The sequence below is a fragment of the Galeopterus variegatus genome, unplaced genomic scaffold (genome assembly GCF_000696425.1).
Source record: "Galeopterus variegatus unplaced genomic scaffold, G_variegatus-3.0.2 Scaffold1618, whole genome shotgun sequence".
NCBI classification, from domain to species: Eukaryota; Metazoa; Chordata; class Mammalia; order Dermoptera; family Cynocephalidae; genus Galeopterus; species Galeopterus variegatus.
The window spans coordinates 270,285-281,593 of record NW_007727729.1 but is presented as its reverse complement, the minus strand read 5'-3'; positions in this window follow the sequence as shown (position 1 = coordinate 281,593).

Below are 11,309 nucleotides of genomic sequence, written 5' to 3'. Positions count from 1 at the left end.
TTCTGGTGTCTCAGCTCCGAGACAGAGACACCACAGAGGGAGGCGGAGGGAGCAGCACAGGGCAGGGCGAGAAGCTGGAAGGGGGGGGCAGCTGGAAGAGGTTCAGATCCCATCTTTGGTACCTGCAACTGGGGCAGCCTCGGGTAAGCCATTTAACACCCCGATCCTCTTGTAAAATAAAGAAAATAGGATCTATCATTTAAGATGATACTCTACGTGAGATATGTGTGTATACATGTACATATGTCCCCCAAAACCAATGGTTCAGTATTCAGTGTTCAGTGACGTTATAGTTGCCTTTACACTACTGCAAACAGTATGCATATACACACATACACATGCACACACACAGATAATAAAACTGGAACAAGAAGGCAAACAGAATAGAAAGAGCTGGCAGTGGGTTATACTCCCTGGAATGGCAGTAACCTGTGACTGACGTCTGCACTGACTCAGGAGACAGGGCCCACTTCATGGGCCAACCCCCGATGCAGTTGGTAGGACCCCTATGCTAGGAAGAGCCCCAACTTGCAGTTTAATGCTCTTGCTCACTGTGTCAAAATGCTTAATGATACTGTCATTGAATTTGTGTTTTGTACACAAAGGCAGTGGACAAATGGAGCCTGATGCCCTCAAAGGCTTGGGCCTCAGCTCATGAAGCTTCCACCTGCCCCTGCCTTCTGGATGTGAGTTCTCTGCCACTTGCCTCTCTGCTCTGTGGTGGCCAGTCTCCCCATTACTACCCCCACCCAGAGACCACTGCTGCCCTGCCCCAAGTAGGGGGAGGGGTCAGAGTTGGGAGCACCTCATGCATTGGCAGCTATAGCAGCTCAGGGTGGGGCATAGGTGCCTGGAGCCCCCCCCCACCCGATGTGGCCCTTCCTGGGGACAAGAGTACACAGTGTCTTTGGAAATCGTCCACCAGCTGTGGGTTGGGGTGCTCTGTATATGAGTCTAGCCCATTGGCAAGAAGTACACCTGGCAGCCATCAGGCCCCAGTGCAGGTCCCAAGTAGTAGCAGGTCCTGGCACCTGGGAGTGTCTGCACTTGCCCACCAGTCTCCCTGGGTGCAGGGATCACTCCTCAGCCCTGCCCCACACCTGGAGGACCCTCTTTTCCTTCTTCCATCCTTCCTGAGTCTGGCTTGAGTTCTTCCATTCTGGCCAGTTCAAGGCCAGAAGCCAGGAAATGTGAATTGTGAGATTTTCATTCGGCATCCAAGTTACATGCTTTGGCATTTGCATTAATAGTGGCATTGCACAATATAAAGATGAAAAAATAAATGATAAAAATTTAAATGTCTGCTTTGGGTTGAATGTCTCCCCAAAACTTAATCCCCACTGTAACTGTTGAGGGTGAGAAATCCTATTATGGTAATTGAAAGGTGGGGCCTTGAAGAGGTGATTAGATTGCAGGACCATGCCATAGTGAATGGATTAATAATGGTAGTCAGGGGCTTGGTTTGTAGGGCTTTAAAAGGAGAGCACGTAAGAGGTTAGTTTCTCTGCACTGCCACTTCACAGTGTGATACCCTGCCCTCACTGAAGTCATTACCAAAGAAAGCCTTCACCAGATGTGTTCCCTGGACTTTGGACTTCCTAGTCTCTGAAACTGTAAGCAATAAACTTCATTTTCTTGATAAATTACCCAGTTCTGTGTATTTGTTGTAAGCAACAGAAACAGACTAATACAGAAAATTGGTACCAGAGAAATGGGGTGTTGCTTAAAACAAATACTTAAAAATGTGGAAGTAGCTTTGGAACTGGGTGTTGAGGAAAGGCTGGAGGAATGTGAAGGAGCAGGCTAGATAAAGCCTAGATACTGGTGAAAGTTTAGAAAACAAGAAAACCAGGGAAAGATTGGGATGTTTTAAAGACTGGTTAAATGGTGGTGACCAGAATGCTGATAGAAATATGGACTATATGTACAAGTATAAAGGGGTCTCAGATGTAAATGAAAAGGAATTTATTAGAAACTGGGAAAAAGATCAACCTTGCTATGAACCAGCAAGAAACTTCACTGCATTGTGTTCATGCCCTAAGACTTTATGGAAGGTGGGACTTAAGAGTTGTGAACCAGAATGTTTGGCAGAGAAATTTCTAAGCAACAAAGCATTAAGAGAAACTGTATGGCTACTTGCAACAGCCTATGCTGAGTTATGGCAGGAAAGGCATGATGTAAAGCCAGAATTTAAAAGGGAAGCAGAGCATACAGATTTGGAAAATTTGCAGCCTGGCCATGTGGTAGAGAAGCAGAGAGCATTTTCAGAAGAAAAATACAACGGCGCTAAGAAGATTAGTACAAAAGAAAGGGATTATCAAGAGAAGGTGGGAAAGGCCCTGAAGGCATTGCAGAAGCCTGTGGGGCCAACCCTTCCATTTCAGGCCCAAAGGCCTAGGGAGACAGCATGGCCTTGGGGAACAGGCCTGAGGTCCCCTCCACTGCTGAGGGCCACTGTGGGGAGCCGCTTCCAGCAGCAGCATCCTGGGTGCTTTGGCTGCTTCAGCTGTGGCTAAATTGGCCCTAGGTGTGGTTGGATGCACAGCTTTGGAAAATCCAAGTGGAAGACTTGGTGGTGTCCACGTGATGTTAAGATTGCAGGCTAGAAGGATGCCAGAGCTGTGAAGGCTTGGAAGCCTCCACCCCAATTTCAAAGGATGTATGGAAAAGACTGGTTGCCCAGGAAGAGATCTGTCACAGGGGCAGAGTCATCGCAGACAGCGTTTGCTAGAGCAATGCCCAGCAGAAATGTGGGGTGAGAGTTGTAGCAGAGAAACCCCAACAGCACCATGCCTAGTGGAGCTATGAGAACGGAACTGCCATGGAGAACCCAGACTTGTGGAGCTACCAGCATGCAACCCCAGCCTGGGAGAGCTGAAGTGTGGCCTCAGACCAGGAAAGCCATGGAAGCTGAGCTGCATGAGAACTCGGGGACCCAACCCTTATACCAGTGTTTAGAGGAGGTCAAACATGGAGTTGAGGTACATGATTCACCAGCTTTAAGATTTAATGCCTGTCTTGCTGGGTTTCAGACTTGTTTGGGACCTCTTACACCTTTCTTTTGGCCTACTTCTCCCTTTTTGAGTGGGGATATGTACCCTGTGCTTGTCCCACCATTGTATCTTGGAAGTAGATAACTTGTTTTGATTTCACAAATGGGACTTTGGACTTTGGACCTTTGAGTTGAAACAAGTTAAGACTTTGGGGATGAAATGAATGTATTTGTATGTGAAAAGTACATGAGTTTTGATGGGTCAGGTGTGGAGTATCTTGGTTTGTATGTCTTCCCAAAACTTAATCCCCACTGTAACTGTTGAGGATGAGAAATCCTATTATGGTAATTGAAAGGTGGGGCCTTGAAGAGGTGATTAGATTGCAGGACCATGCCATAGTGAATGGATTAAATATTGTGATCAGGGGCATGGTTCTGAGGGCTTTCAAAGGAGAGTGAATGAGGAGGTTAGTCTCTCTCTCTCCTCCGCCATTTCGCAATGTGATACTCTTCCATCACTAAAGCCACCACCAAAGAAAGCCTTCACCAGATGTATTCCCTGGACTTTGGACTTCCTAACCTCTGAAACTGTAAGAAATAAACTTCATTTTCTTTATAAATTACCCAATTCTGTGTATTTTGTTATAAGCAACAGAAACGGACTAATACAATGTCTTTATGTAAAACAACACAATGTAGCAGATAAACACAATGATAAGGCAAAAGAGAGCCTGCAGAAGAAAGGAAGAGCTTCACCTTTAATGTCTGCTGTTGAACAAGGGGCCCATGTTTGCATCTTGTACTAGTCCCTGCACACTATGTGGCTGGTCCTGACAGATGAGGTGTTTGCAGTCAGGAGCAGTCACAAACCTGTCCACTATACTTGAGCAAACTCTTACTGACCCATACCAGAATAATGTGAAATAAATGTGGCAACAGCAACATAAACAGAAAAATTCAACTTGAGAGGTTATTGGAGTTGTCTTCAAAATTCCCCAATCATGGTACTGAAGCACAGAGTAACAAATCCCTTAAAATACCAGTATTTAATATGTTACTGTGAAAGCTGAATTTTCAACCCATATTCTTTTCTAAAAAAGAAGAAAAGGTGAAACTTAACTAAATATCTATATTTTTATCCTCCTCCCACAAGTCATACCTCTGCAAAGGAGAACTACCTTTCTTTCAGTTCTCTCTCTAGACCCAATCTGTACCCTCCATTATTTTCATTGCATGTGGGCTTGTGCAAACAATTAGATTCTTACCCACAAATCTAAAGCTATTAAGATTATTTATATTTATTTCCTTTCTGTTCCAATTTATCTTTCAAAAGACTTGCATGCATATAAAGCGCAGCTGAAATCAGAGATAGTTAAGCAAAAATTCACATCACCATACTTAAAAATAACTTAGAAAAATGATGAACCATTTAATACTTGACATTAGAATATTTGCTTATAAAAAATGTACAAGAAGCATAGAAAAATGGAAATGAACTATAGAAAAGACAAAAAAGGAGCCTTTACTGAGCTGAAGATGAATATTAGGGTTTCCAGCTGCACTAAGAGTTTTACTGAAGACCAAGGAGAATGGGCCTTGGCTCAGGGGAAGGCAGCCTGCTGTAAACATGTGGAAACCTGCACCAGCCTGCTGTGAACATGTGGAAATAGACCTCTCCTACTGTGAACATGTGGAAACATACATTCGCTTGCTGTGAACACATGGAAACATGTACCAGCCTGCTGCGAACACGTGTAAACACACATCTTGTACTGTGAACATGTGGAAACACTCATCTCTTGCTGTGAACACATGGAAAGATGCACCAGCCTGCTGCGAACACGTGGAAACACATACTGCCTACTTTATTCATACCACACTCACATGCTTTCCTTTTAAAGCCCTCGGAACCATGCCCCTAACCACCCTTATTAATCCATTCACTACAGCATGGTCCAACAATCTAATCACTTCTTCAAGGCCTCACCTTTCAATTACCATAATAGGATTTTCCATTCTCAGCAGTTACAGTGGGAATTAAGCTGCTAAAATATAAACTTTGTGTGACACAATTCAATCAATTCACGGTAAGGGTGCAGCTATATTTACCCCATTTAGCAGTTATGCATTCAAGGGACTCTGACCAAAAAGGCACCTCCCATAGCTATTCACCCACACCCTAGATCTTTTATTTTTTAAAATTTATTTACTTATCATTTTTTTACATTCTAAGATTTTGTTGTGGAGCAGTTGGGGGAAGAGGGGAAAGGGAAGAAGAATAGGGTGGGAGAAGGAGGAAGAAGGGTGTTGTGGCCAAAGCCTGTGGCATGCCCCTCATTCTGGCAAGGGAGCCCGGGGGGCTTCCAGCAGTGGTTTGGTTGTGGTTGGACTGGATGTGGACTTTGTGGGGGGCATGGCTGAGGCCCTTGGCCTCCCAGTGCCCCAGCTCGGGAGCCCAGGATGCTTCCAGCAGCAAGTCTGTGGTTGTTGCTGGGCTGGATGTGGGCATTGGGGTGGTGTGGCTGAGGCCCTCAGTTTTTAATGGTTGATCTTGTAAGCACATCTAGGTATTGTGAAGACTCATACACCTGGGTTGTGTGGAAACTCTGGTCTGGGCCTGAGTTTTTTCAGCAAACTGCACCACCTGCAGTTCTATATTCCTGACCCATGTCCACTGAGTGGTCCTGTGCTGATTGAGGGAAGATCAGCTGTCCATGTGTACTCCAGTGTTCCCCCAGTGGGTCCGTCTTCCCCACTGCCTATACTGCAAAAACTTCCTTGAAACAGACCATGCACCCTTGTGATGACTTATTGGCCTCTGAGTGGCTCCCTTTTTTTCAGTTGTCTGTGGCTCCTCCTATGTGGGTCCACAGGAAACCTGTTAGTGATCTTGCTGGCCTGGGGGCCACCAAGGCCCTCTTCTCCCCTGCCGCCTCCAAGCAACTGCATATGAAGGGCACAGCTGCAGCTTTTGCCAGCTCTTGGTCTGTGTGCTCACCAGCCCCAGTCTTGAAGTGGCCAGGGCTTGAAATGGTGGAAGCAATCCTTTCTTTCCCTCATCATGGCTTTGCCTGCCTTCATGAACTCTGTAGGCCTCTCCTCTTCCCCTGAGCTCTAGCTGCCCGAGCTTGGCTATTGATGCTTTTTAATAGTTGTAAATTTGTTGATTTTTGGGAGAGAGTGACACTGGGACAGTCTTTTCGGCCATCTTCACCAGAAGCCTATATCAGACCTTTAAAGAGGAATTAATAACAATTCTGTTCAAATTATTCCAAAAAATTGAAATGCAGACTACTCAAACTCATTCTATGAGGCCAGCATCACCCTGATATCAAAATTAGACAAAGAAAAAACAAAGAGAAAACCACAGACCGATATCCTTGATGATCATAGATACTAAAATCCTCAACAAAATATTAAGAGGAATTAATAACAATTCTGTTCAAATTATTCCAAAAAATTGAAATGCAGACTACTCAAACTCATTCTATGAGGCCAGCATCACCCTGATATCAAAATTAGACAAAGAAAAAACAAAGAGAAAACCACAGACCAATATCCTTGATGATCATAGATACTAAAATCCTCAACAAAATATTAAGAGGAATTAATAACAATTCTGTTCAAATTATTCCAAAAAATTGAAATGCAGACTACTCAAACTCATTCTATGAGGCCAGCATCACCCTGATACCAAAATTAGACAAAGAAAAAACAAAGAGAAAACCACAGACCGATATCCTTGATGATCATAGATACTAAAATCCTCAACAAAATATTAGCAACCAGCATACAGCAACACATCAAAAAAAAAAAAAAAAGTATACTATGATCAGGTGAGATTCATCCCAGGGATGCAAGGATGGTTTCAACTTACACAAATCAATAAATGTGATACACCACATCAACAAAATCAAGGACAAAAACCATATGATTCTCTTAATGAACTCTGAAAAAGCATTCTACAAAATTTAACATCCCTTAATAATAAAATCTCTCAGCAAATTAGGTATAGAGGGAAAGTATCTCAACACAGTAAAAGCCATATGTGACAAAACCACTGCCAATGTCATCCTCAACATGGAAAAGTTGAAAGCTTTTCCTTTGAGAACAGGAACAAGATAAAGGATGCCCACTTTCACCACTCCTATTTAACAGTATTGGAAGTACTAGCCAGAGCAGTCACGCAAGAGAAAGAAATGAAAGGCATCCAGATTGGAAAGGACAAAGTCAAACTGTCCCTGTTTGCAGATGACATGATCCTATATATAGAAAAACCTAAAGATTCTACCAAAAAACTCTTAGAGTTGATTAACAATTTCAGTAATGTCGCAGCACACAAAATCACAGCCAAAACTCAGTGGCATTTTTCTACTCCAGTAATGAACTAGCAGAAAAAGAAATCAAGAAAGCAAACCCATTACACTAGTCATCAAAAAAATAAAATACCTAGGAATCAATTTAATGGAGAAGGTGAAAGATCTCTATGATGAGAACTACAAAACACTACTGAAAGATATTAAAGAGGACATAAAGAGGTGAAAAGACATATCACATGTTCTCACTTATTTGTGGGAGCTAAAAATAAATACACAAACAACCTGGTGTGGGGGGGAAGAAGACAAAACAATTCTTTGAAGTTGATATGACAAGTAAACAGGAGATTGTTGGGAGGGAGGGGGGAGAGGGAGGAGAGAGGGAGGTTTGGTAATGGGCCACAATCAACCACATTGTATACTGACAAAATAAAATAAAATTATTAAAAAAATAAAAAAGAAACTAGGCCATGAGGGAAAAAAGTATTTAAAAAAACAGGTGGAAAGACATTCTGTGCTCTTGGATTAGAAGAATTACCAATGTGAAAATGTCCATACTACCCAAAGCTATCTACACATTCAATGCAATCCCCATCAAAATACCAATGACATTCTTCACAGAAATAGAAAAAAAAAAATCCTCACATTCATATGGAACAAAAAAGGACTCTGAATAGTCAAAGCAATCCTCAGCAAATAAATAAATAAATAAATAAATAGAGCCAAGCAGTAACACTACCCAACTTCAAATTATACTACAAAGCCATTGTAACCAAAACAGCATGGTACTGTCATAAAAACAGACACTCTGACCAATGGAACAGAATAGGAAACCTGGAAATCAATCCACATACTTACAGCCAACTGATCTTTGACAAAGGCAACAAGAACATACACTGGGGAAACGACTGCCTCTTCAATAAATGGTGCTGGGAAAATTAGACATCCATATGCAGAAGAATGAAACTGGATGTGTACCTCTCACCATATACCAAAATCAACTCAAAATGGAATTGAAGACTTAAGTATAAGACCCAAAACCATAAAACTACTAAAAGAAAACATAGGGTAAACACTTCAGGAAGTAGAAGTGGGCAAAGATGTTATGAATAAGACTGCAAAAGCACAAGCAACAAAAGAAACAAATGGGGTTATGTCAAACTAAAAAGCGTCTGCGCAGCAAAGGAAAGAATTGACAGAGCAGAAAGGTAACCTACGAAATGGGAGAAAATATTTGCAAACTGTCATCTGACATGGGATTAATATCCAGAATATATAAGGAACTTAAACAACTTCACAGTAAAAAAATAAATAATCCAATTTAAAAATGGGCAAAGGAGCTGAATAGATATTTTCAAGGGAAGACATACAAATGGCCAACAGGTACATGAAAAAATGTTCAGCATCACTAATCATCAGGGAAATGCAGATCAAGACCACACTGAGATATCTCATCTCAGTTAGGCTGGCCAGTATTAAAAAGACCAAGAGTAACAAATGTTGGTACGAATGAGGAGGAGGGGGAATGCTTATACATTGTTGGTGGGACTGTAAAATAGTACAACCATTATGTAAAACAGTATGGAGGTTTATGAAACAGCTACAGATAGAACTACCATTTAATCCAGCAATCCCACTTCTAGGTTTATACCCAAAGGAACAGAAATCATCATGTCAAAGTGATACCTGCACTCCCATGTTCATTGCAGCTTTATTTACAATAGCCAAGACATGGAACCAACCTAAATGTCCATTTTCGGATGACTGAATAAGGAAAATGTGGTAAATATATACAATGGAATACTACTCAGCCATGAAAAAGAAATTCTGCCATTCGCAGCAACATGGATTGGATGAGCTTAGAGAAAATTATGGTAAATGAAATAAGCCAGACACAGAAATAGAAATACCACATGTCCTCACTCATAAGTGGGTGCTAAGAAAGAAGGAAAAAAAAAAATGAAAGAAAGAGAGAAAGGAAAAGACCACAATCATACACTGAATTTTCAGAAGGAGAGAACATAGCTAAGGTTACTAGAGGTGGGAGGGTGATGGGAGAGTGGGACTGGGGAGAGATTGGGTAAGGGGCATAAAGAATTATTAGGATTTGTAATAATGAATATGCTAATACTGATCAACACATGTTGTACACAGGTGATGGTTGTCCACACTGTATCCCCAAAATATGTATAATCAATTATGCTTCAGTTAAAAAAGATCTGGGAAAGGATATTAAAAATAAACAAACAACCATTCACATGAAAAATTAATTAAAATTATACTCAAAGTCTTTCAAATCAACAGAATTGAATTAGGGGAAATTATACAAATCCATAACATGTGGGCTTTATTTTGGAATTCTCTACACTTATGACATTATTTTCTAATATTTGTCATTGTAAACTTGTAGTGGGCATTGCTTTTGATGTCCACAGAATGCATTACGCTTTCTGTGGAATTGACACTTTTCAGCTTCAGAGTCCATTTCAGATCAACTCAGCCTGATTTTCATTACGATTGTCATGGTCAGTTAATCATGGGCAGGCATGGAGACCAAATAGGTTTCAATCAGAGTAATGTCTAGGAGTATGTGAAATGGTTGGGTGAAACAGTGCTCCTTCTCTCTTTGCCAGTCTGTTGTAAGGATGTGGGGCTTGGGACTGCTGTGGCCCTTCTCTACCATGAGGGCAGCCTCTGGAGGGTGAGGCCAGAACTTGGAGGAAAGAGTGCTGAGAGAACAGCTGATCAAACAGTGCCTGGAGCTTAACAAAGTCCAGGACTGTAGACTTGCACTAGCTTGTAAGTTCTCTTTATTTTTTATTTTCCTTTTTGTCTCTTTTTTTGTGACCGGCAACGGATCGCAACCCCCAGTGTCATGCCCGCACTGGACCGGGACCGGCAACAGGATCGCAACCCTCGGCGCTGCCCCTGCACCTCACTCAGCCAGCGAGCGGCCGGTCTGCACGTGGGATCCGAACCCTCGGCGGGAGCGCCGCTGCGCTTCCCAAGCGGCGCACTGTAGCAGTGCGCCACCGGGCCAGCCCCGAGTTCTCTTTATTTTTTAACTATTTTTTCACGTTATGAATTTGATAGATTGCTGAGAGCTGAATTGAGATATCAACCAATTTTTAGAATACTGTTCTTGATGGGAAAAAATGGATTGTTATTTTGGAAACCATTAAGTTAAAAATGTTGGGTAACCAGCCATTTCTAAGTTGAATATGTAGACTTGGAAATAGGAAGTAATGTGGATAAAGAAGTATCCCATTTCTAACATATTCCAATTTGGATGTGAATGTCGCCTCCGTTTCTAAATCTCATTTAGTAGCTTTCTATGTCTTTTGTGCCAAATACCATTGGCTGTCAAGTAAATGCTGAAAAACAATGTCCTAAATAAATGTTTATGTATAGTTTAATCTTCCCTTTATCTTAATGTCTGTGTGTGTGTGTATATATATCCCATTAGGACAAAGACTTTGGCTTATTTATCTCTGTATTTATGGTATATGAGAAAGTTCATACCACAGGTGCTAAATAAATTCCTTCTGAATAAAGAATGAGGTGCCTAAATTCTGCATTACCTTGTTTTTGCAGAGAGGAAGCATAGCACAGTGGTTAAAATCATAGGCATTATGAGCAGATGGACCTCATTCATGGTTCTGCCAATTCCTAGCTGAGTCACTTTACTATGTGACATGCACCTGCTCTCTACAGGAGAATAATTACAGGTCCTACCTTAGAAAGTCCCCCTGACACTTCATATTAATTCTCTATATTTTCCATATACAAATGCTTTGGGGGCTTAAGAGCAACACAATATACTGTTTTCTCAAGTTTACTAATTAGAGAGTAAATAAATTCATGTTTGGAGGTAACACTATATCTAAAAGCAGAACACCAAATAAAAATAATAAAAAATCTGTAAGTATTAAGAACTCTACCACTGTAAATCTAAAAATATATCAAAAGAAAGCATTTCATGAGTATTGTTTCCTTTATCT